The sequence below is a fragment of the Peromyscus maniculatus genome, chromosome X (genome assembly GCF_049852395.1).
Source record: "Peromyscus maniculatus bairdii isolate BWxNUB_F1_BW_parent chromosome X, HU_Pman_BW_mat_3.1, whole genome shotgun sequence".
NCBI classification, from domain to species: domain Eukaryota; kingdom Metazoa; phylum Chordata; class Mammalia; order Rodentia; family Cricetidae; genus Peromyscus; species Peromyscus maniculatus.
The window spans coordinates 61,830,882-61,854,141 of NC_134875.1; the positions used below are offsets into that span (position 1 = coordinate 61,830,882).

At 36.9% G+C, this 23,260-nt stretch overlaps 1 protein-coding gene and 1 pseudogene across 4 annotated transcripts in view; both read right to left on the reverse strand.

Annotated features, from left to right (window-relative positions):
* Positions 1–23,260, reverse strand: part of Diaph2 (diaphanous related formin 2) — a 748,266-nt gene that overhangs the window by 579,514 nt on the left and 145,492 nt on the right. The gene's annotated exons all lie outside the window — the stretch shown is intronic.
* Positions 513–3,194, reverse strand: LOC121825780 (plasma membrane calcium-transporting ATPase 1 pseudogene; annotated as a pseudogene).

The window sequence follows — 23,260 nt, forward strand, 5'->3', positions numbered from 1 at the left end:
AAAAACAGCTTCCTAATTGTCTCTCTCAAATGAGTGGCAGCCTGCCTGTTTGAGCTACTGGTGGGCTCCTAGCATGCACGCTCGATCTGCAGTATGGAAGGAATGAGGCCTCTGCAAGTGGCACATTAAGCTGTGTGGTGGATTTAACGTTTGCTAGTACAAAACAAAAAAAAAAAAAAAAAGAAGTTTCTGGGCTACACGCTGCTTGGATAAAAGCATAGACCCATGATAGCTCCCAGAGCTGGCAGTAAATGTACCACCGCCATGTTGGGAACCTGAAGTGGGCAAAGCCAGCAGTGATAGCGCAGTTTCAGTCATACAAATGCTACAGTTTAAAGCAATAGATTCACAATAAGACAGATTCAGATGTAATGGTTTACAATGTGTATAAAATATACGTAGGCTTGAAAGAGGAAAAAAAAAGGTGATATATACAGCTATATAAACAAATACAGTTTTAAAAAATAAAGTCTTTAAAGAGACAGTAAAATTAATATAAAAAATAAGCCACGTAAAGATGAATATTACACAGAGAATCTGGATTGTGTTGTCTTTGGGATTTTTAACTACAAAAAAACATTTGATCATAAAAGATGTTGAGTTACACCAATATATATATTTTAAAGATTCCTTGTCTTTAAAATTTGGATATAAGGATGTGTTGCTTTGAAAAGGAGGCTCTGCTTTTGTTTCCACAGAAAGCAAGAGGCTATGGATTTGTTCCAGATTAAGATACATCAGGTTTGACTAGCCAAGACCCCCTGAAAGGTCTCTGATGACACCATGGCCCAGATAATCCAACGTCCAAATCGGATTCAAGGCAACTGGCTCAGACAATACAGCCTCATGAACTATTCCATAATCCTAAAATTTTCTTTGTGTCCCCATAAGATACAACGCCCCCTCCAGCAGGAAGTAGTAAGAAAAACTACGCCCAAATTGTATGTAAATTTACTTTGTTAATGTTAAAACCTTCCTTTTAAAAAAAAAAGAAAAGAAAAGGGGAAGTGCTGTGGGATGTTCTGTATGGCAAATGTGTTGCTCTGATTGGTTAATAAATAAAACACTGATTGGCCAGTAGTAAGGCAGGAGGAAGTATAGGCAGGACAAAGAGAAAAAGAATTCTGGGAAGTAGAAGGCTGAGGCAGAGACACTGCCAGCCACCACCATGACAAGCTGCATGTGAAGATGCTGGTAAGCCACGAGCCACGTGGCAAGGTATCGATTTATAGAAATGGGCTAATTTAAGATATAAGAACAGTTAACATGAAGACTGCCATGGCCATACAGTTTGTAAGCAATATAAGTCTCTGTGTTTACTTGGTTGGGTCTGAGCAGCTGTGGGACTGGCGGGTGAGAGAGATTTGTCCTGACTGTGGGCAAGGCAGGAAAACTCTAGCTACAGAAACATACAAATGAGCCGGAGCCAGGACCTGGAGCTTGGGGGGGGGGGGGTGGACGGGCCGGGGCAGCTCTTCTTCGGGTGTTTCTTCCTTTTGTGTTCCATGATCGGCTTCTTTTAGGAATTTTAAATGGCTAGTTGGAATTGTTGAAATAAGCTGGCCCCAGAGTAAGGTCCCCATTCCCAGGAATATTGACCACAGCCACTGTTCTATTGAAAGTTCTGAGCAGCTGAAAGGTTTGCCACCAAACTGCACAATTAGTATCTGGACCACAAAGGTACCTAGCACAATGGTGCAGAAGATGGCATTATTAAAGATTCCTTCAAACACATTTCTTTCACCATGAATTTTCCGGGCATTTATTTCATTGAAAAGCTGCATCAGCACAAAGGTATTGAACACAATAGTGTAATGTTTGGAGGGGGAATGTGCAGAGGAGCATTCCTTCCACTGTCGATATCAAAAAACTTCTCCCCAGCAAATAAGAGTGTAAAAACCACTATGAGCTGGTAGAATGCATGACCCAAAATATTCTTCATCATTGTGCATGAGATGAGAGGCTTATTTCTACCATAAGGCTTCTGAAGCAGGAGCAACTCAGTAGGTGGTTCCGTTGCCAGGGCCAGGGAGGCCAGGGTGTCCATGATGAGGTTTACCAACAGCATCTGTACCGCCTTAAGTGGTGAATCTTGAGTAATACAAGCGCCCGTGAAAGCAACAATCACTGCTACTACATTAACAGGAAGCTGGAACTGAAGGTACTTTGAGATGCTGTCATAGACATTTCATCCCCACATAACTGCTTTAACAATGCTTGTAAAGTTGTCATCTGTGAGAATAATATCAGATGCTTCTTTAGCCACATCAGTTCCAGCAATGCCCATTGCAAATCCAACGTCTGCTTTCTTTAGTGCAGGGCTGTCATTTGTACCATCACCAGTTACAGCCACAACTTGACGTTGCTCGGCAACAGTGCTATCAATTATACCTTTAACCAGTGTATGGGGAGGATCTTGCAAGGACTCGAAGCTTTGGCCAAATCTTGTCTATCCTCTCTTGTTCAATCTCTCCTTTCTCATTTCGTATTCTTCGGTTAAAGTCTTTACCTTCTAGGCAAAGGAAATCTTCCCCTGGGTATAAAATACCACACTTGGTAGCAATAGCACAAGCAGTATTAATATTATCACCAGTGACCATTCGCACAGTAATGCCAGCTCTCTGGCACTTCTTTATTGCCTCTGGTACCTCAGGCCTCACAGGATCTTCAATCCCCACAACAGCAATGCAAGTAAGGCCAGTGACGACATCATTCTCGTTGTCCCACTATGGTTCTGGCTCTCCTGCTTGGAAATCTCTGAATGCCAGACAGATGGTTCTCAGGCCTTCCGATGCCATCGGATCAATCACAGTTTTCACAATATCACCACGGTCCCTGGGTCTGAATACTTTTGCCTCACCATTAGCACTCAAGATTTTGAAACACTTTTTCAGCATGATCTCAGATACACCCTTGCTGAAGATGCAGTAACTTCCATCTGAATTTTTCAGGACTGTACTCATGGACTTCCTAACAGAATTGAAGGTGTAGATTTTGTACAATGCTTCTTCTGGTATTTCATTTCTAACATCTTGATAATCCCATTTTAAATCCAAGAGAAATCCCAATAAGGCACATTCTGTTTTATTACCCACATGACGAGGTAATCCACCCTCTTTCTCTGGTGGCAGTATTTTTGATATATAAGCACAATTCAGAGAAATTCCTGTTACTAGATAGGAAGATAGATAAGAAAATTATCATAATAGGCGGTAGAGTATGAGACCTTGAAGAATCATGAATCTATTTGAGGCTATAAGTTCAAAGACTAATAAGTGCTATTCACTTAAGAAAGACTAAGCTATTTTGTCAGAATTTAACCACTGAGATACAAAAACTCAAACACAGCATGTTTGGAGATTTGCTAGTACATCAATGAAACTGGAACTCAGAGCTGATAACTCTCAAACTAGAATTCTTAAACATGTTTAATGGTTTCTGCTGCAGATAAGGTAATCTTAGAACTTCACAGTTTCATTTCTTAAGATATAGGCATTAAGCATAAACTAAATTACTTGGCTAAACACCTTCTAACCAAGTCCAGCCACCTAACCTCCCCTTTTATATTTGTATCAAAGATTATATTTTTGCTGGAAAGTGAAACATTCATTACTGAATCCTGATGAAATAACTTTAGTATGAAAAAGTATTTGTACCAAAATAAGCACCAAATGACATCACCACAGGTTGCCTGTACTCATTAAAATTTAACTACGGATCAGACAGGAAGCACAGGTGGCACCGCTGGGTCATCCTATATGGCACTGTAGGCACGGAGAGTCCCAAAGTGTCTGCCCTGCAGTCTGTTCACATCATGAATAGCAATATAAAATCAGAAAATAATTTACCACTCAAAAGATGGCTAATTTAAATTTCATTACCTTCTTTATTTTTTATTTATTTAAAGAATGACTGTCCAGTTGTCAAGGACAAATGTGATCATGTGATAAAAGTACCACAGTTAGAAGGAAAGGAGAATCATTAAAGACACAGAACAATTTCATCTATGTAAGTGGGCTGGAGATCTAGGGCAATAAAGACAGAAAAAACAACATGTTCCCCAAGGTGAGGAAGCCCTTGATCTGTTAACATCATTGGCATGTTACACATTAGTAAACTGGGGCTTGGAAAACCCAAGCAAGACCATGGAACAGATAAGTAGTAGAGCCTGAAATTAGATTTCAGGTCTGTCTAACTATAAGGCCTGTATGCTTAAGCACTGAATACACTTCCTCCTTAGTAGTAGTAATAAAGTGGTGTTCAAGATGACTAAGGTAAAAGATGTACAACCTGAGACTCTGAGTCAGCATTTACTTCTTGCCCTCACTTTTAAAAAGAACTGATAGAGATGATGTCAAACTTGGCATCAATCTGATCAAGTGAAATAAATGGGTGACAGGATACCAGTTCATCTGCTTCACTCCTTCCTAAAAAAATTAACTAACAATTATTCACAGTGAAGAACATCACAGTGAATGACCTGTAAGACTGTAGCATTCCCTTGCACCACAGAACAGAGAAAAGTCACTATACAGCCAAAGGAGATGAGGTTCACTTGATACCACTTTTACTTTGACTATTAGAAACATACACAAAGGCCCCCTGGGTCCATGGTTTCCAATAAGGAAGGGAGATCTGGAGGGGGGATGTTCAACTTCCCCATGACTATAAGAGCCTTTCCATGAATCTTAAACAATTCAGTAACAACTCAAAAAACTCCATTCATTACACAGAAAACAAATATCCAATTAAAAACCAGACAAATGAACTGAATAAACATTTGTCCAAAGAAAAAGACAAAATGGGTGACAAATATATAGAAAGAAAAGTTCAACATCACAACCTTACAGAGAAATGCAACCAAAAATTACAATGACATGTTATTTCACTACTACAAGAATGATTATTATAAAAATGTATTATCAAAAATAATAAGTGTTAAGAAGACTGTAAAGAAAGGTCCCAATGTACATTGTAGTAAGAATGTAACTGTACAGCAATTATGAACATGAGTATGCAAGAGCACAAAAAAGTAAAAATAGGACTACCATATGATCTAGCAGTCCCACTATTGCATATATATCACATGGAAATGCATATCTCAATGTACTCATATTCTTACTACAGCATTATTCACAATCATCAAGAAAAGGAAGCAAACTAAATATTCACTAATGGATCAAATTCTTTAAAATGTACATACACAGCCGGGCGGTGGTGGCGCATGCCTTTAATCCCAGCACTCGGGAGGCAGAGGCAGGCAGATCTCTGTGAGTTCGAGGCCAGCCTGGGCTACCAAGTGAGTTCCAGGAAAGGCGCAAAGCTACACAGAGAAACCCTGTCTCGAAAAACAAAAAACAAAAAAACAAAAAAAAATGTACATACACACAATTAATTGAGTAGTACATTGAGACATATAAAGGAGGAAACCCTATAAATTGCAGTAACTTGGAAGAACAGAAAGAGATTACACTTAGAGAAATTAAGCATGCACAGAAAGAAAAAATCTGCATGATCTTCATTCATACATACAATATAAAGTTATTTGTTAGAGTTTGAGAGTAGGATTGAGTTATCACAGGCTAGGATAGTTGAGAGTGAAAGGAATTGGAGAGATATTCATTAAATAGTACATGTCTACAGAGACAGGAGGAGTAAGTTCAAGAAATCCCCTGTAGAAGAACCCAGTGGACTATAGTTTAGAATATGACTTTGAAAAATTCTAAGAGATTTGTTTTCTGACTACAATAACTATGAGATAATGCATTTGTTAATTAGCTACATGTAATCATATATATGCAGTAGAACATCATTATGTATATTTTGAATACACAAAATTTTATATGCTGATGTAAAAAAAATAAATTTGAGGACAAGCATGATAACACACTCCTTTGATACCTGCACTCAGAAAGCAGAGGCAAATAGATCTCTATGAACCAGGATTCAGTTCTTAGTAGCCACATGATAGCTCTAACTCCAGTTGTAGGGGATACAATGCCTTTTTCTGCCTTCTACAGGCACCAGGCATTCCTGTGGTACATACACATATATGTAGGCAAACACACAAAGATTATCAAATAAAAGTAAATCTTTTGTCTAAATTAAATAAATAAATTTGAAAACAATAATCTGTGAGTAAGACATAAATTTAGAAACCAAATGGGAAAAGGCACAGTACTTCATAGACAGGCAATAATGAGTGCATATGTAAAGGAGGGCACTTTAATTTCCATGGATGCAACTGACTACATAGTTTTCTCTGTACGTTATCTGACCTCTAAAAACATTACTACAATGTAAAACGTGTGACTAATTCAGAGTAAAATCAACTAGTCCTTAAATTCACAGGCTAAATTAAATAATATGCCATCTTTGGAATCAAATAATCTATTAGTGGCATAATGTTATCACTAGTGCTTAAAAGGAGTAGATTTTTAGGTTAATATATGTAAATTTTAAGAATATGTAGAAATGGGTCTTTAGGCTTCATTTCAGTAAACTGAATTTACTTAACAAATTTAAACATTTGTACTTATTCCATACAGAAGTGAAGAATTTAGAAGTTACTCAAGTTTCTGTGTTAAATAATTCACCTCTATTTCATGATATCTAATTTTAGTTCTCAACTAGTATACAATGAATATCCAAATAACCACTTTTCCCAAACCCCAACCTAACAAGAACAACCTAGTAAGAATACTGAACTAGGACTTAAGAATAAAATCTTTATAGAGTTTTTAAAAAAGAACAGTGTTCTCACCCGTAAGTGGTATATATGTTACAGTAAGACAGTATGTCAATATAAACAGCAGTTAACATTACCAATATAATGGAATCAGTTTTGTAGATTACCAACCATGTCTTTCTGCTTATAGCATTCTTACATCTAAACACTTCTGCTGTGGATCTGAATGTAAGAGAACACACAGTCTCATTTCCTCAAGACATTAATAGAAATAATACTTCATAGGTCACATTCTATGATTTATAACCTTAGTGTGTCTTTTTCAAAGAGAAAATTAATATAATCTAAAATACAACAAATGCATATACATCCTTAAAAGACTTTATTCTACTATATAAATATATGGATGTTAAATATCTTCAATAGTTAATATAAACTGTATAAACTACTTCACAAGTTGATAAAAGTTCAAACTTATCAAATATGTGCTATGCATCTCATATTTCAAATGGATGTTTACACTGTATAACATGCAGAAAATAATATACTGCCCAAATGTGACATCAAGTTAAAGTACTCTGCTACCAATCCCATATTCTTTAGATATAACAAGACAAGAGGGAAAAAAAAGTAAGCCATCTGGAGCACAGTAGGTTAATTCACTATCCTGACATTTCTAACCAGGATAATTAAGGGCAAGAACACTTTATAACAGCACTCTCAAAGGAGTCTGTTACATAATGTGCATCTTTGAAAAAAATAAATATTACAAAAATGCAAAGCCTGTAGATTTCATGGATTATTTCAAAGTTGAAGCATGTTTTGGACTAATATTAGAAATGTAAGCAGATCCTCATAATCAAGGAATATAATGAGCTGACTTTTAATGAAGAAGAGGACATAGTACTATACATTGAGAAAAAAATGTGAGCCAGGCAGCAGAGGTGCACACCTTTAATCCCAGTACTCAGGAGACAGAAGCAGGCAGATCTCATGAGTTCGAGGCCAGCCTGGGCTACAGAGCGAGATCCAGGACAGGCACTAAAATGACACAAAGAAACCCTGTGGGGGGGTGGGGGGAGTAGGTGCGGGGGGTGGGGGTGGGGGATGAACTTGAAAGGGAATCCCTGGCTAGAAAGTGCTGTGCATATAACACTAAGGGTTAATCTCATCTCTAAATCATATATACACACAAATTGTATTAACATATAAAATCAACAGGCATAACGAAAATTAACTGACTCTAATATTATTCAACATCATTCCCACCACAACTCTGTCTTGAGTGTACTGTGTGATATTCCATGTATACTTATTATACTAATCTGTACAGACTGCCCTGCAAAGAAATAATTATACCCATTTTACAAATGAGGAAACTGAACTCATTAAGTCCAGAATGTTTCCAGAGCTTAAAAAGCTAGCTGTCAGTGTCTGCACAAAACACAGAGTCAAAATACATAACTTTTCTTTTTTTTTTTTTTTTTTTTTTTTTTTTAAGACAGGGTTTCTTCATGTTGCTTTGCGCCTTTCCTGGATCAGGCTGGCCTCGAACTCACAGAGATCTGCCTGGCTCTGCCTCCCGAGTGCTAGGATTAAAGGCGTGCGCCACCACCGCCCAGCTCAAATTTTCTAGTTTTACTCTCTTCCACTATGTGGCTTTCAAACATACCCTGGTATATCAAATATGCCATTTCCTTAATGTTGCATTACTCTTCTAAACAAGTCTTTAAATCATAAATTAGCCACAATAAGTTTTGTAAAACCAGTATGCACCCTCAAGCTCAGTGATTTCAGCTATTTCCAAAATTTCTTAGGAACATATCTATTGTCTAATGTGTGGTATACATTGTGTTCCTAGAAGAGTAGAAAAATCTAAGGTTGGAGTAGGGACTTTTCTTCACTATTTTAACTTTTTAAAATTATAATTACATAACCTTCCATCTCCTCCCTTCAACTATTCCCATGTACCACTTGAAGCTCTCTTTCAAATTCATGGCATCTTTTTCTTAAACTGTTAGTGGGAGGGGGCAGGGTGTGTGTGTGATGGTGTATCATGCTTCCTAAATATAAATACTCAGTCTATGTTATGTATATAATGTTTTCAGATATGACTAGTTGTTATTGGACAACCAATTGGTGTACTCTTCCCTGAGGTAGACTACTTTTCCCATTTTAATATTCATTTACTGGAACATAAAGATTTCAATAAGGAGAACCATTTTTTTCCTGAGATGTATTCCAGAAATTACTAAATTTACAGATGCACATCTTCCAGCTAATTTGTAGCAATTCAAACAAAATGCTATGCATCATTACTGCTAAATATGCCACAAGGTTTTTCAACTAATCTAAAACATTGCAAGCATGCACTGGAAAGACTGTCTCATAAAATATTCAAAATTGATATAATTTCACATAAAACAAAGGGCCAGAAAATGAGATTAAAACAAATAGTAAGAGGTGAAACAATATTCTTTCTTCAGAAAATTATTGCTTGTATAGTTTACCTAAAGCATAAGTCTTGGTCCTCAAAAGAGAACCAATCTAAAGTATTTAGATATAATATGGACTCTATATCAAAATTGGAGTTGTAAACAATAGTAAATTATCTGAATCCTTATAAAAGTACCTTGTACATAGAAGAGATGATTAGTTTATCTATGACAGCGATTTTAGCTCCTATCATAAATTCATTTTCACGCAAGCAAATAGCATTTGTATATTGCTTTGTTTTTTGATCTCAGCAAGTGCAGTTATTTGCTAAGTAAACATTTCCTAAGCATCACCTATGTGCTAGATACTGGGTTCATGAAGACAATAAGGACATATGTCGTTACTTGTTGAAGAGGCTAAGAACATTATTTGCTTGTCATTTGTACATTTGTTCAGTTCCTTGGTATTTTGATGCCAGGTCTCTTTCTATATACCATGCCAAAACAGAACTCACAAATCCTCCTTTCTCAACCCCTTAAGTGCTGGGATAACAGACACACACTATCATGCCTGTTGAGAGTGACATTTTTAACAAGAAAAGTATTAATAAAAATGTCCATACATTAACCTCAATATTTTAGATTATATGTACTACCTGTCATAGACTAGAAAAAAATCATTACTTGCAGATATGTCTTTGTTAAATTCTTTTTTTTAAAGTAAATTTATTTTACAACATCATTTAGTTCAACATAATAGCCACAGATTCCCCTGTTCTCCCACTCTCGCTCCCCTCCCCCTCCCCCACCCCACCCCCCATTCCCAACCTCCTCCAGATCAAGGTCTCCCCCGAGGACCGGGATCGACCTGGTAGACTCAGTCCAGCCAGGTCCAGTCCCCCCCTCCCAGACCGAGCCAAGCGTCCCTGCATAGGTCCCAGGATTCAAACAGCCAACTCATGCAACTAGCCCAGGACCCGGCAACAACACACAGCTGCCTCCCAAACAGATCAAGCCAAATGACTGTCTCACCCGTTCAGGGGGCCTGATCCAGTTAGGGGCCCCTCAGCCTTTGGTTCATAGATCCTGTGCTTCCATTCATTTGGTTATTTGTCCCTGTGCTTTATCCAACCTTGGCTTCAACAATTCTCGCTCATATAAACCCTCTTCTTTCTCACTAATTAGACTCCCAGTGCTCCACCAGGGGCCCAGCCGTGGATGTCTGCATCCAGATTCCTCAGACCTTCCTTGGATGGGGTTTATGGAACTACTAACAGGGTGTCTGGCCATCCCATCACCAGAGTAGGTCAGTTCCTGCCGTCTCTCGACCATTGCCAGCAGTCTTTTGTGGGGGTATCTTTGTGGATCTCCGTGGGCCTCCCTAGCTCTCTGCTTCCTCCCCTTCTCATGTGGTCTTCATTTACCATGGTCTCCTATTCCTTGTTCTCCCTCTCTGTTCTTGATCCAGCTAGGATCTCCCGCTCTCTTTCCCTCGACCGTCACCCTTCATTGTTCCCACTCATGACCAGGCTGTTCATGTAGATCTCATCCATTTCTCTGTGTCTTTTTTGGGGTCTCGTTTTCCAGGTAGCCTCACTGGTGATGTGAGTAGCAGTCCAGTCATCCTTGTTCCACATCTAGCATTTGTTAAATTCTTTTTCAAATTAATTCAAGCAATGAGGAGGATTTTTTTGCCATTGCTCCATGGCCCCTATTTTCCAATGGAAATATATCAAATCATAAAAGCAAACACTTTAGTATTATTTTTTAATGCCATGTTAACTCATGGTTAAGTTTTTAAATAACTGATGGTCCTCAAATCTTAATATAATATATAAGACGTGGAATATGTGTGAAGAGGACAAAAATAGAATCTAATAGTTAATAACTTAAATATAAGTTTTGATATATTTGCACAAAAAAGTAACAAATGTATTGGATAATTTTAAACTATGGATGAAAAATATATGGCAGTATAAAAATTGCTACCATTCAAATTTCAGATAGAATATAGATTTTGGCCATTATATTAGAAGTGTCTTGGAAAAACATAAAATGTATTGTTTTTAAATTAACATTAATCCCACTAGCCTGTAACATAATATACATTAGCCCCATTTTACATATTTGACAAGTTCTACAATCACATTTGGCAATAATCCACAATGACATATGAAAGTGATACTGGAACCTAGGGGATTCAATTTCCTATTTTTTTTTAATATTTTTTTTTTTCGAGACAGGGTTTCTCTGTGTAGCTTTGTGCCTTTTCTTGGAACTCACTTGGTAGCCCAGGCTGGCCTCGAACTCACAGAGATCCGCCTGGCTCTGCCTCCCGAGTGCTGGGATTAAAGGCGTACGCCACCACCGCCTGGCTGGCATTCAATTTCTAATCCAGTATTCCATCCATTAGTCTTTTTTTTTCCGATGTCTTTGGTGCTTTTCATTATCCTAAAATGCACTTCAGGCTCACCTATTCTCTAAAAGAGTAAGTGAGCTGTGAAAAGCACAAAGGTTCACAACTCACAAAATAATTGTTTAATTTGGAAAAATAACACAATTATTGCTATTAATAGTAACGATATGTGGTGCATTATAACAAAACAATATACCTGCACATCCACACACACAAAAGATTCCAAATGTAAACAAATGTCTACATGTTGTACTCATTGCCTTCAATGTAAGTTGTATAATATTTAACTGTGTAGATTAAAAAATAGTAGATATATATAACTGGGCCCTTATTCACCCTTATTCACATTAATTGGGAGGCAGAGGCAGGGGGATCTCTGTAGGCATGAGACCAGCCTGGTCTACCTAGTGAGTTCCAGTATAGCCAGGGTTATGTAGCAAGACCCTGTCTCAAAACAAAACAAGAAAACAACAAAACAAAGGAAAACTTGATAATTAAAGGATACACAGAAATCCAGGAAAAAGAAATGGGAAAACTGATTGTCTTAGTTAGGGTTTTTATTGCTGTAAAGAGACACCATAATCACATGACCACAGCAACTCTTATGAGAGAAAACATTTAATTGGTGCTGGCTTACAGTTTCAGAGGTTTAGTCCATTATCATCATAGTGAGAACCATGGCAGCATGCAGATAGATGTGCTAGAGAAACAACGGAGAGTTCTACAGTTTAATCCACAGGTAGCAGAAGTGAAAAGTGTGTACTTGACCAACCTTTTACATCTGAAACCTCAAAACCAACCCCCACAATAACACATTTCCTCCAACAAGACCACACCTCTTAATAGATCCACTTTATATGGGTCAAGCATTCCAACACACAGCCTATGGGGGCCATACCTATTCAAACCAGCACACTGATATAGAATACAATTAAATAAATGAGAAGTTTCAACCCAACCCAAACTGTGAAGAAGGAAATTTTTACAGTAATAGTAGCAACATTTATATTTCACAGAATTATTTTGTGATGGCATGTGGTAAAATGAGCAAAAAAAAAAAATCTATAATGATGCTATTCCTACATTGTAGATAAAGCTTTAAATTCTAATATTTTCATGACATCAGTTTTATATATTTTTATTTTATTTTGAGATTCTATTACATTTCTTCATTCCCTTTCTTCCTTCAAACCTTCCCATATACCAGCTGCTCACCATTAGATTCACTGTCTCTTTTTTCATATCATTTTCTAACATAGAAATATGTAATCACAAAGAATGGTAATTATACCTCAGCAGTATAGGATTTAACTGTGTAATTTGCCTAATTGTTTGTGTGGGCTTGGGCTGGAGGTCAGTGTTACGAGTTTGTACTTAGCATGCATGAGTCTCTAGATTTCATCCGCAGTACGAAAGTAACAACAAAAAGGAACACAGTTTGTGTCCAGATTTTCTCAATTAGGAATTACTTTCATTATTGGTACATTTTAAGTGCTATTTTTAAAAATTTAAATATATGTATGGGTATAAGGTGAGACTAGAACAGGTAACAAGTGAAAAAATAAAATGAATAATAATAAAAAACACAACATAGTTCTAGAAAAATACAGAAAGGAAAAAAGAATGGTGGGGGGGGGAGCACGGTTTTTCCACTAAAAAATAAGTACAATCTGTTAACTTCAACCAATAAAGATTTCAAACCCTTTTAATCCTGACCTCTGAGAGATCAAATGCAACAAATAAGATGTCTAAAAAGTCTTCCTGAAGGAGCATCTGACATGAACTGACTGTAAACAGGAATTAGGAAATATAAAAGTGAGGAAGTGTCCCAAGCACAGGGCATAAGACCTGGAAAGATTATAGTGGAAGAGAAACTGAATTATGAAATGTATAGTATGACTATAGAGAATGAGAATTTTAGAAAGAGTTTATATGCAGAATAGCAGATACTGACAAAATAAATATATGCCAAACATGAAGGTCCTGGAAAGGCCCAACAAAGGCTTTGGAATATTTCAGGCAAAGTAAAATCACTGAACAACATGTTCATACTGATTTCAAAGGCCCAGAGAAAGGGATCGACAAGTGGCTTCTACTGGAATCTACATAAAAGGGATGGTGGGTTGTGGTGGTCTCAATAAGAATGGCCACCATAGGTTTCTATATGTGAATGTCTGGTCATTAGTGAGTGGTGATACTTGAGGGGTATTAGGAGGTGCAGTGTTGTTGGAGGAAGTGTGTCACTGGGGATGGGCTTTGACCTTTCAAAAGCCCAAATCAAGTACAGTGTTTCTCTCTCTGTCTTCCTTCTTCCTGTGGATCCAGATGCATAACTCTCAGTTATTTCTCTAGCACCATGTTTGTCTGTGTGCTGCCATGCTTCCTGCCATGATAATGGATGAAACCTCTGAAACTGTAAGCATGCCTTAATTAAATGTGTTACTTTATAAGAGTTGCCTTGGTCATGCTGTCTCTTCACAGCAATAGAAACCCTAACTAAGACATGTACTGTACTAAAAAAGTAACCATGGAACTAGGAGCTACTGGACATTAAGAATGTAAAAGAAGCAAAGTACTAGAGAGGTCCCCAGAAATCCACAAAGATACCTCCAAAATAGAATACTGGCAATGGTCGAGAGAAAGACGAACTGACCTACTCTGGTGATAGGATGACCAAACAACCTAACTGTCATGCTAGAAATCTCATCCAATGACTGAGGGAACCGGATGCAAAGATCCACAGCCAGGCCCCAGGTGAAGCTCCAAGAGACCAATTGGCGAGAAATAGGAGGGTTTATATGAGCAAGAATTGTTGAGACCAAGATTGGAAAAAGCACAGGGACAAATAGCCAAACTAATGGAAACACATGAACTATGAACCAGTAGCTGAGGAGCCCCTAAATAGATCAGGCCCTCTGGATAAGTGAGACAGTTGATTAGCTTGAACTGTTTGGGAGGCACCTAGGCAGTGGGACCAGGACCTGTCCTTAGTGCATGAGCTGGCTGTTTGGAACCTGGAGCTTATACAGGGAAACTTGGCTCAGCCTGGGAGGAGGGGACTGGACCTGCCTGGACTGAATCTACCAGGCTGAGCTGAATCCCCAGGGGAGTCTTTGCCCTGGAAGAGATGGGAATGGGGTTGGGCTGGGGGCGGAGGGGGGAGGACAGGGGAATCCATGGCTGATATGTAAAATTAAAGAAAAAAAAAGAATAGATAAATTTCAGAACAATTATAACATGTAAAATCATTAGACAAAGAGGGAGTATTACAATGTTTATCTATTTTGCATCATCTTATATCCTTAACAAAAAGCATATTTTATGCTGTAGTTATATATTTAAAAATAATATACTGGGCTTTCTTTTCACTTTCATTTACTTACATGAATATATACACAATTTCATATATATGTATGTATGTGTGTGCATTAATTTTCATGCTTTTCCTGAGTGAGGTAACCCAGACTCAGAAGGACAAACATAGTATATACTCACTCATAAGTGGATACTAAATGTGAGGGAAGGGATGGCCAGACTGCAAGCCACAAATCCAGAGAGGGTAGCTAACAGGGAAAGACCCTAGGAGGGACACAATGTGAAGGAGAAGTGGATGAGATCTACATGAGTGGACTGGGTGGAGGGGTGGCAGAGGGCGAGGAGTGGGGGATGAGAACATAGGGAAATGGGAGGGTCAAGCTGGAACAGGGACAGAGTGGGAGTGCAAGGAGGAAGATACCATGATAGAAGAGGACATCATGGGAATAGGAAGAGGCAGGGTGCTAGGGAGGCTCTCAGGAATCCACAAAGTTGACCCCACCTTGGTCTGCTGGCAGTGGTCCAGAGGGTGCCTGGACTGGTCTACTCTGGTGACCAGCCTAGCAAATAACCTAGCTGTCATCATAGAGCCTTTGTCCAGTGACAGATGGAGGCAGATGCAGAGATCCACGGCCAGGCACCAGGCTGAGCTCCAGGAACCCAATTGATGAGAGAGAGGAGAGATACTGCAGGTGACAGATGTCGAGATCATGATGGGAGGATGTGCAGAGATGACTGGCCACACTAGTGGAAGCCCATGAACTGTAGACTGGTGGCTGTGGAGCCCCCATTTGACTGGACTAGGCCCTCTGGATATGGAAGATGGTTGTTTGGCTCAAACTGTTTGGGGGGCACCCAGGCAGGGAGATCGGGATCTGTCCCTGGTCTATGGGCAGGCTTCTGGAACCCGGTGCCTGTGGTGTGACACCTTGCACAGCCTTGGTGCAGTGGGAAGGGGCTTGGACCTGCCTAGGCTGTGTGTTCGGCTCTGCTAACTCCCCATGGGAGACCTCGATTTGGGGGATGTGGGATGCAGGGTGGCTTGGGAAAGAAGGGCTGGAGGGTGGGAGGAGGGAGGAGGGGGGAATCTGTGGATAGTATGTGGAGTGAGTAGAAAATTTCTTAATAAAGAAAAATGAAAAAAAAATCCATGTTTTATATTACTATCAGATTAGTTCTCCATTACAAAAATGTTATCCTTGGTTCTCTAAATGGCATTCATATTCTTGTATGTTCCCATTTCTCATATGAATGAAAATTTTGTTAAATTCAATAATTCAACTAAAATGTCCATTTTGCTATAACTAAGCTGGAGAAATTTAAAGAAATTTTATATACTTATATTCTTTACTCATCTAGAATTGTAATCTTTTCATTAGTCCATTTCTGCAGATTTCAGAATATTCTAAATTTATTTATTTAGATTTTATAAATCTCATTTATTTACTCTGATCAATTTATATATTGCTAACATTATTAATGTGCTCCTTTCCACTGTTCTTCAATATATTATTGTTGTAAAGAAATGTCATTGGTACCTTATCACTTTAGTAATGAACATGTAGGTATATAGCTATCTATTGACTTTATCCTCCTAACTTTCAGAATTACCACCTTCAGCTGACAAATAAGAAATAAAAACACAAATGGCTTCAGGATTTTCAATTTCTATTCCTGTTTTAAAAGTTTATTTTTTTTCTTAGTTGTTTCAACTTACCTTCATATAGGGAAACAGAAATTGAGGTACCAGTGACACTTCAGTTATATGTTTCATTTTGTTAATATGTGTCTCTGCTGGGGACTAGTGCCCACATATGATGTCCAATCCTAAGTGGTCACGTTTGAACATATGTACATATGAGCTATGCTGCACGTACTCTGTAGATTATACAGTGTGTGTGTGTGTGTGTGTGTGTGTGTGTGTAAGATGAATACTTTTGGTATCCATTAAATATATTAAAATTTTCCAGAGACATCCAACATATATAACGGCAAATGTTTTGGAAAGGGACATTTAAATGTATTTTAATGTATAAATGTATAAATACTGTCTCAAATAGATAATATGTCTAGAAATTACTTTGGAATTTTCACTACTACAATAAACCTAGTCTATCATTTTGTTCAAGCTGTACTTGGAACTTCTGAACATGCTTGTAAATAGGTAGCTGATTATTATTCTGGAGTGTTCACTTCTTGCTGTAAACATGAAATAATTTACAGCTGTAAATGATGGAAAAGAACTTGCAGAAGTTTCAGCAAGTTCTATAGCATATGCTCTCAAGAAGCATTCGCATTATACTCATGTACAATGCATCCGGAATGAAATAGCAAGGCAAGTCTTTTCAATCTCACCTTAATTTAAAAACAATACAAAACCAAAACAATCCTGAATTCAAAAGGATATGTGCTTGCTTCCAGTTCATTGTCTTGTGACAATGTGCATACCTTTCATTTCACTGGAAATATTGAAAATTCAAATACAAAGGCTCTTGTTTTTGTTTCTTATGGCTATCGCCCATTGCTACACACCAGAGAGATGCAATGAATACTAGCAGAAAGAGAGAATGAGTAGCTACAGGCAGCTTTGGAATAGCAGAAAGCTTATTATGCATTCCTCTCTCTCTGCATCTTAACACTTTCTTGTCTTTCACTTAATATTATGAAGAATAAGTAATTCTTCTGAGGTATATAAATCCAACTAATTATGACTCTACTACTGAAACACTATCATAAACTCTAAAGATATGTCACTATAGTTAAGTAAGCACTAGAAAAAGGACAACATCTTCACTTTTGTTTTTAAATGTTCTGAAATGGTTAAGTCCTAGGGTACACACATTAAAATTTGTTGCCTATTAGGCAAATATTATGAAACAAATATTTAATTCTGAAAGATTGGGATCAACACACCAGATATACTAAGTCCCAGCTAGCAGCAAGTGGAAGTAGGCATCCTATGAAAGGATTTGTTGAAATAGGTATCTTCCTCTCTACACTCCACACAAACATGTTAATAGATCTGCTTTTGTTCTGTATTGTTTTTTCATCATTCTATTCTCAAAGCAGGCACTTACACTTGGTTGCCTGTTGTATTTCCTTTACACTATGCCAGCTATTCCATGCATGCATGTGTTATTTCAAAACAATTTAAAATAAATCTAGATTCATTAAGGTTAATTCTCAGACAAGTTCTAAAATTGCCACATTTCAAGTATTTCCGTGGTGTTCTAAAGCTTATAATGTTTAAACAATTTAAATCCTTAGCTCTGATTTTATCTCTCTTCTCAGATTCTTTGCATATATTTTTAAAATATTAAGCTCCAATTTGCCCACGCTGAAAAATATTTTTTGTACTTTCTTTGCTTGTCTAATCTTTATTCATTATTAAAGATTCAGCTTAAATATCACTTCCTCAGGGAAGCCTTCCTTGTCCTCCCAAATGAGGTCTCTCTAATCTCCTGGATGTCTCCTTTAAGCACTTAGGATAATTAAAATGAATACTGGTTTATATATGACTCCTTATCATCCTGAGAACAAAGACTAACCATTCTTATTTAGAACAGTCTGTTCATCCAATTTTTAATAAAAATAGGTATTCAGTAAATGGATATATAAAAAATAATTCTGCTTCAATATGCAACATATTTATTTATAGCACAGAAAGCCACATGGCCCTTGTTGTCATATGTTATAAAACATGACGTAAGCCTAATTTGAAGATTATTACAATGGAAATATTTTGAGGTTTTAAAGCCAGAGTTAGAGACTTATCTTTCAGTTCAAATTCGGATAAAACATGTTCCGTCATGAGTTTAATTACATTATAGTTTCACTAACTGATTAAATGAGAAAATAAGTCATGCTCTACCAGCATTTCAGAGAAAAGCTGAGGAAAAAATTAAAATTCTAATTATCTGAGAAAGCCATCTTAAACAGTGGAGAGAAAGACTAATCAAAACACATGGAGGAAATTTAAAATGCAGAATAAAACATAAATGAGGTTCATAATTTTAGAGTTAAGAAGTCCAGATTTAAAGAAAAGAAAACTGCTATGAAGCATTCATTTGGTACCTTCTATTTACCTGAGGTACACTAAAAAAAACATAAGATTATGTTCTAAGCCTGCCAGATGGTTGTTTCAGATTTTTGTCTTCTTGTTTTTGAACTAATAGCATTTCATTTCAAGTTTGCCACATAAAATTCATAACAGAACAATCCAGGCTAGACAAAGTAAATAAGGCTTAGGGTTGTTGTTTTTCCATGAATTTTGTATATTTTACCTCATTTCCTTTAACTGGTTAAAAGATGAATGAAGCCATTTGTATTTTTGTTGGTTTCTATACCTATTTTTTTGTGCAATATTATTAGAACCTCTGATTTGTGATGCAGAGGTAATATCTACTGTCAGTAGAAAGTCTTAGCTATGGATTAAAATGAATAAGAACATAGGGATAAATAGAATTTTATCAATACTGCTGAACCTATTATTTTCATATATCACATAAGGTGACACTAGTAATGTATTCATTCTTGTGTACCACTACACAAGCTGAAGTTATTCATAATCATTTTACAAGCACAATTTTTCAACTTAAAAAATAAATCTAGAGCTAAAACAGAAATCTTTACTAAGTTGTCAAAAGTAAGCATGAAACATTTAAATCTAGAATATGTAAAGTATCATATGTGCTGACGACTTATCCTCCATTAAACATCACAAACCAGAAGAGCTTTCAAAACAAAGAATCAAGAAAATGCTATACTGTTAAAGGCAATTAAACCAGCGTCAGCGCCATACATACTTAGAGAAATAGCAAATAATAAATGTTTCATGACAAGTTGAGTAGTAGTACATTCATAATACTGAAGAAAGTTTTATAGCTATTTCTGGAAAGTGAAATCCTAAAATAGAGAATAGTAAGACTTGGATGTTAATGTGGTAGTACTGAGAAGTATCTCTGCAATGAATATATGTGAATAAATTAATGGGATATGGCAAATTCTCTAACAAGCTACAATGTAATGATTACGAGCTTAAAACAGAAAAGCTCTACAGTTCTGCTAAATTTATAAACTATTGTTGTTTGAATAACAATGGCCCCCACAAGCACATATATTTGAATGCTTAGGGGATGACCCTATTTGAAAGGATTAGGAAGTGTGGCCTTATTGGAGTAGGTGCAGCCTTGTTGGAGGAAGTGTGTCAATCTGAGGTGGGTTTTAGGTTTCAAAAGTCCAAGCCAGTCTCAGTCAGTGTCTCTGTCTCTCTCTCTCTCTGTGTCTCTCTCTCTCTCTGTCTCTCTCTCTCTCTCTGTCTCTCTCTCTCTTTCTCTCTCTCCCCTCTCCCTCCCTCCCTCCCTTCCTCTCCCCCTCCCTCCCTCCCTCCCTCCCTCATGCAGATTCAGACATAGAACTCAGTTTGTTCTTCAGCATCATGTCTGCCTTTGTGCTGCCATGCTTCCTTCCATAAAAATAATGGACTAAGATTCTGAAACTGTAAGCAAGCCCCAATTAAATGCTTTCTTTTATAAGAGTTGTCATGGCCATAGTGCCACTTCACAGTATTGAATACTGACTAAAATAAAAACATGAAAAAGATACCTAAAATGAAGCTTGATGGTGGAAAAGATTAAAGATTATAACTTGTTATTGTGTAGTGATTTTATATATAAAATAAACAATAAAGTTTAATCTTATAATGCAAGTTAATTTGTGTCTATAATAACATACTTAAATTTTCCTGTAACAATTGCTTATAAAACTGTTCCAAAACTGGGCGTGGTGGCACGTGACTTTATTCCCAGCACTCAGGAGGCAGAGGCAGGTGCATCTCTGTGAGTCTGAGGCCAGCCTGGTCTGAAAAGTGAGTTCCAGGACATCCAGGGCTGTTACACAGAGAAACTCTGCCTCAAAGGGGGAAAAAAACTCTTTGTACATGAGTCATGTACAAAGAACCTACAATACTTTTTCATCCTCATTTCTACCTTCTCAAACCTTAAAATTCTAAAAAATAAAATAACCCATATAAAATGAATGTCTTCAGGATGCTTTAATGGAAACACATAGGCCTAATAGCCAAAGTATTTGAATAAAATCTTGATATACATACCAAAAAAAGCCAAAAAAGTACTTTAATAAAAATCTTGACCCCTCTATTATCTTTTGACCAAGCATCACAGAACTAAGTGTTAACTAAGAATATCCAAGAATGATACCACTGTTCCTCGATGGGTTTTGAGATATTCAAAATTTATTAAGGTAAGCTTTTATTTTTAACCTAAAACCTGTTACAGGGAAAACTACATCTTCCATTTGCATTGGAACATCTCTGCAGCCAAAAATCTAGATATAGTCACAGAAATGTCAATTTGCCAAACACAATTCACTAGAGGATAATGAACCAAACGTACTACTTGTATCAGAAATGATTTAAGGATGATGTAAAACACAATCAAAGAAACCATATTGGATGGGTTGGCAGAAAAAAATGAACATCTCTAGGCATTTGGAGATTCCCCTCCAACCTACTTCTACACTCAGTCCATCAGAATTCCTGTTCTTTGGAATCAACAACTCAGGCCAGTATGTTAGCTCTCCTTTCTGTCTTTCTCACAACATAGACTTCACTTAGAAGCCTAGTTCCCTCTAGCTGTACAGGGAAGAATTTCTGTAGAAAGAAAATGCCTCCCATCGTGTCAAGAAGATCAGTCGACTCAAAGTTCATAGAAATTCTGAGTAACCACTAAAAACAACACATTCAACATCATTTTTGTAATCTGGTCATGGATATACTCAAAAAAGTCAGTTAATTACAAGAAAATTTCTTTGTAAAACAACGATTTTGTGAGATTAATGGGTCAGACACATGAAGTTAAGGAATGGATTCCTGAAATTACCTACATTAGATCACCTAAGCAGCTATGTAATCTTGAGAAAGTTGCTTAAATTCTCCATTCTTCAGTTTAGCAAAACACTACTTACTTTCTTTGGAATGTTCTGACAAGCAAATTAAGACAAAACAATTAGAACAATGTTTATTACATAGTAAATGTCATTAAAAAACTAGCTACTATTATTATCTAACTAATCTTTTCTATACTTTATATGTAATAAATATAATGGCACGTTTTTCTAAGATAGAAGATAAAAGTGATGGAAGTATATTATGTTACATTATAATACTACTGTATATATTAATATATATCATATAATAATATTATATATAATAATTAATAGCATACATAATACTCATAATATACTAATACTAGAAGTATTTGGTCCATTTGGGTTTATTACTAATTATATAAGAAGAATCTTGTTAAAGTAAGTGAACATAAACCCCAATAATGAAAATATCACAAAATCCCTAGGCATAGTTTCTTTATGTGTTATTTCACTTGAAGAGCAGAATGAGAAAATATCATATATGGGTCCATGAGGTACAACAACATTATTTTAAAAAGAGACTTTTCTGGTTATTTGATCCAAGTGTTTTAATCACACATCTGTACGTATATGTGCAGATATTTCAGGTGTCTGTGAAGACCAGCAGAGTGTTTCAGATACCTTGGAGCTAGATGTACAGGCAGATGTAAGCCACCTGATGTGGGTGATGGATCCCAAACTCAGGACCTTTGCAAGAGCAGCAAATATTCTTACTTCTGCACTATCCTTCCAGCCCCCTAAAGAAATAATCTGCATTTGTACACGTGTACAGGCACTAAAAGGCTACTTAAATATCAATCAATAGAAATATTATATTCTTTGGGATAAATGTGTGTTCTAAGTGAAAGTAGTACAGGTTCAGACAGTTTTTGTAGTATTTTACTTTCAATCCGAAAGCATTCCAAATCTCTGGTAACCTCACCATTCATTAGCAAAGATGTTTACCAGTTGTCTGTAACTCTTGAAAAATGAAAGGTGAGTAAATAGAGACAGTGGATAAATTAGAGTGGGTAGGGGGAAAGGGGATTATCTTTAAAAGAAATACTGAAGAAAAAAAGTAAGACAGCAGCACTAAGTCTAGGCTCTATACATAATATGCATCTCAGAGGAAATCACCTACGGGTGAGCAACCTAGGAAAATAATGATCATGCTTTAAAGAAATAAAGCTCTTTTAAAATTCCTTTAAAGTATATTACACAAAATCAGATAGCAATTATCCAGAAGTCATAGTCATAAATAGATAACATCCCAGAAAATACTTCTGATGGTCAAGGAACAACAAATGGCAGTTTTGTTAGCACTTAAAGAAGCTAAGATTTAGGATCTGAGTCTCTCTGACTTTCCATGACCCCAAAGACTCTGGTGAGGAAAAAAATCTTGTCATTATCATTTATCATTTAAGAATCTCTCAACCAAGAGGCTCTGCCCTTTAAGACTCTTTTCAGAAAGGCAGGCTA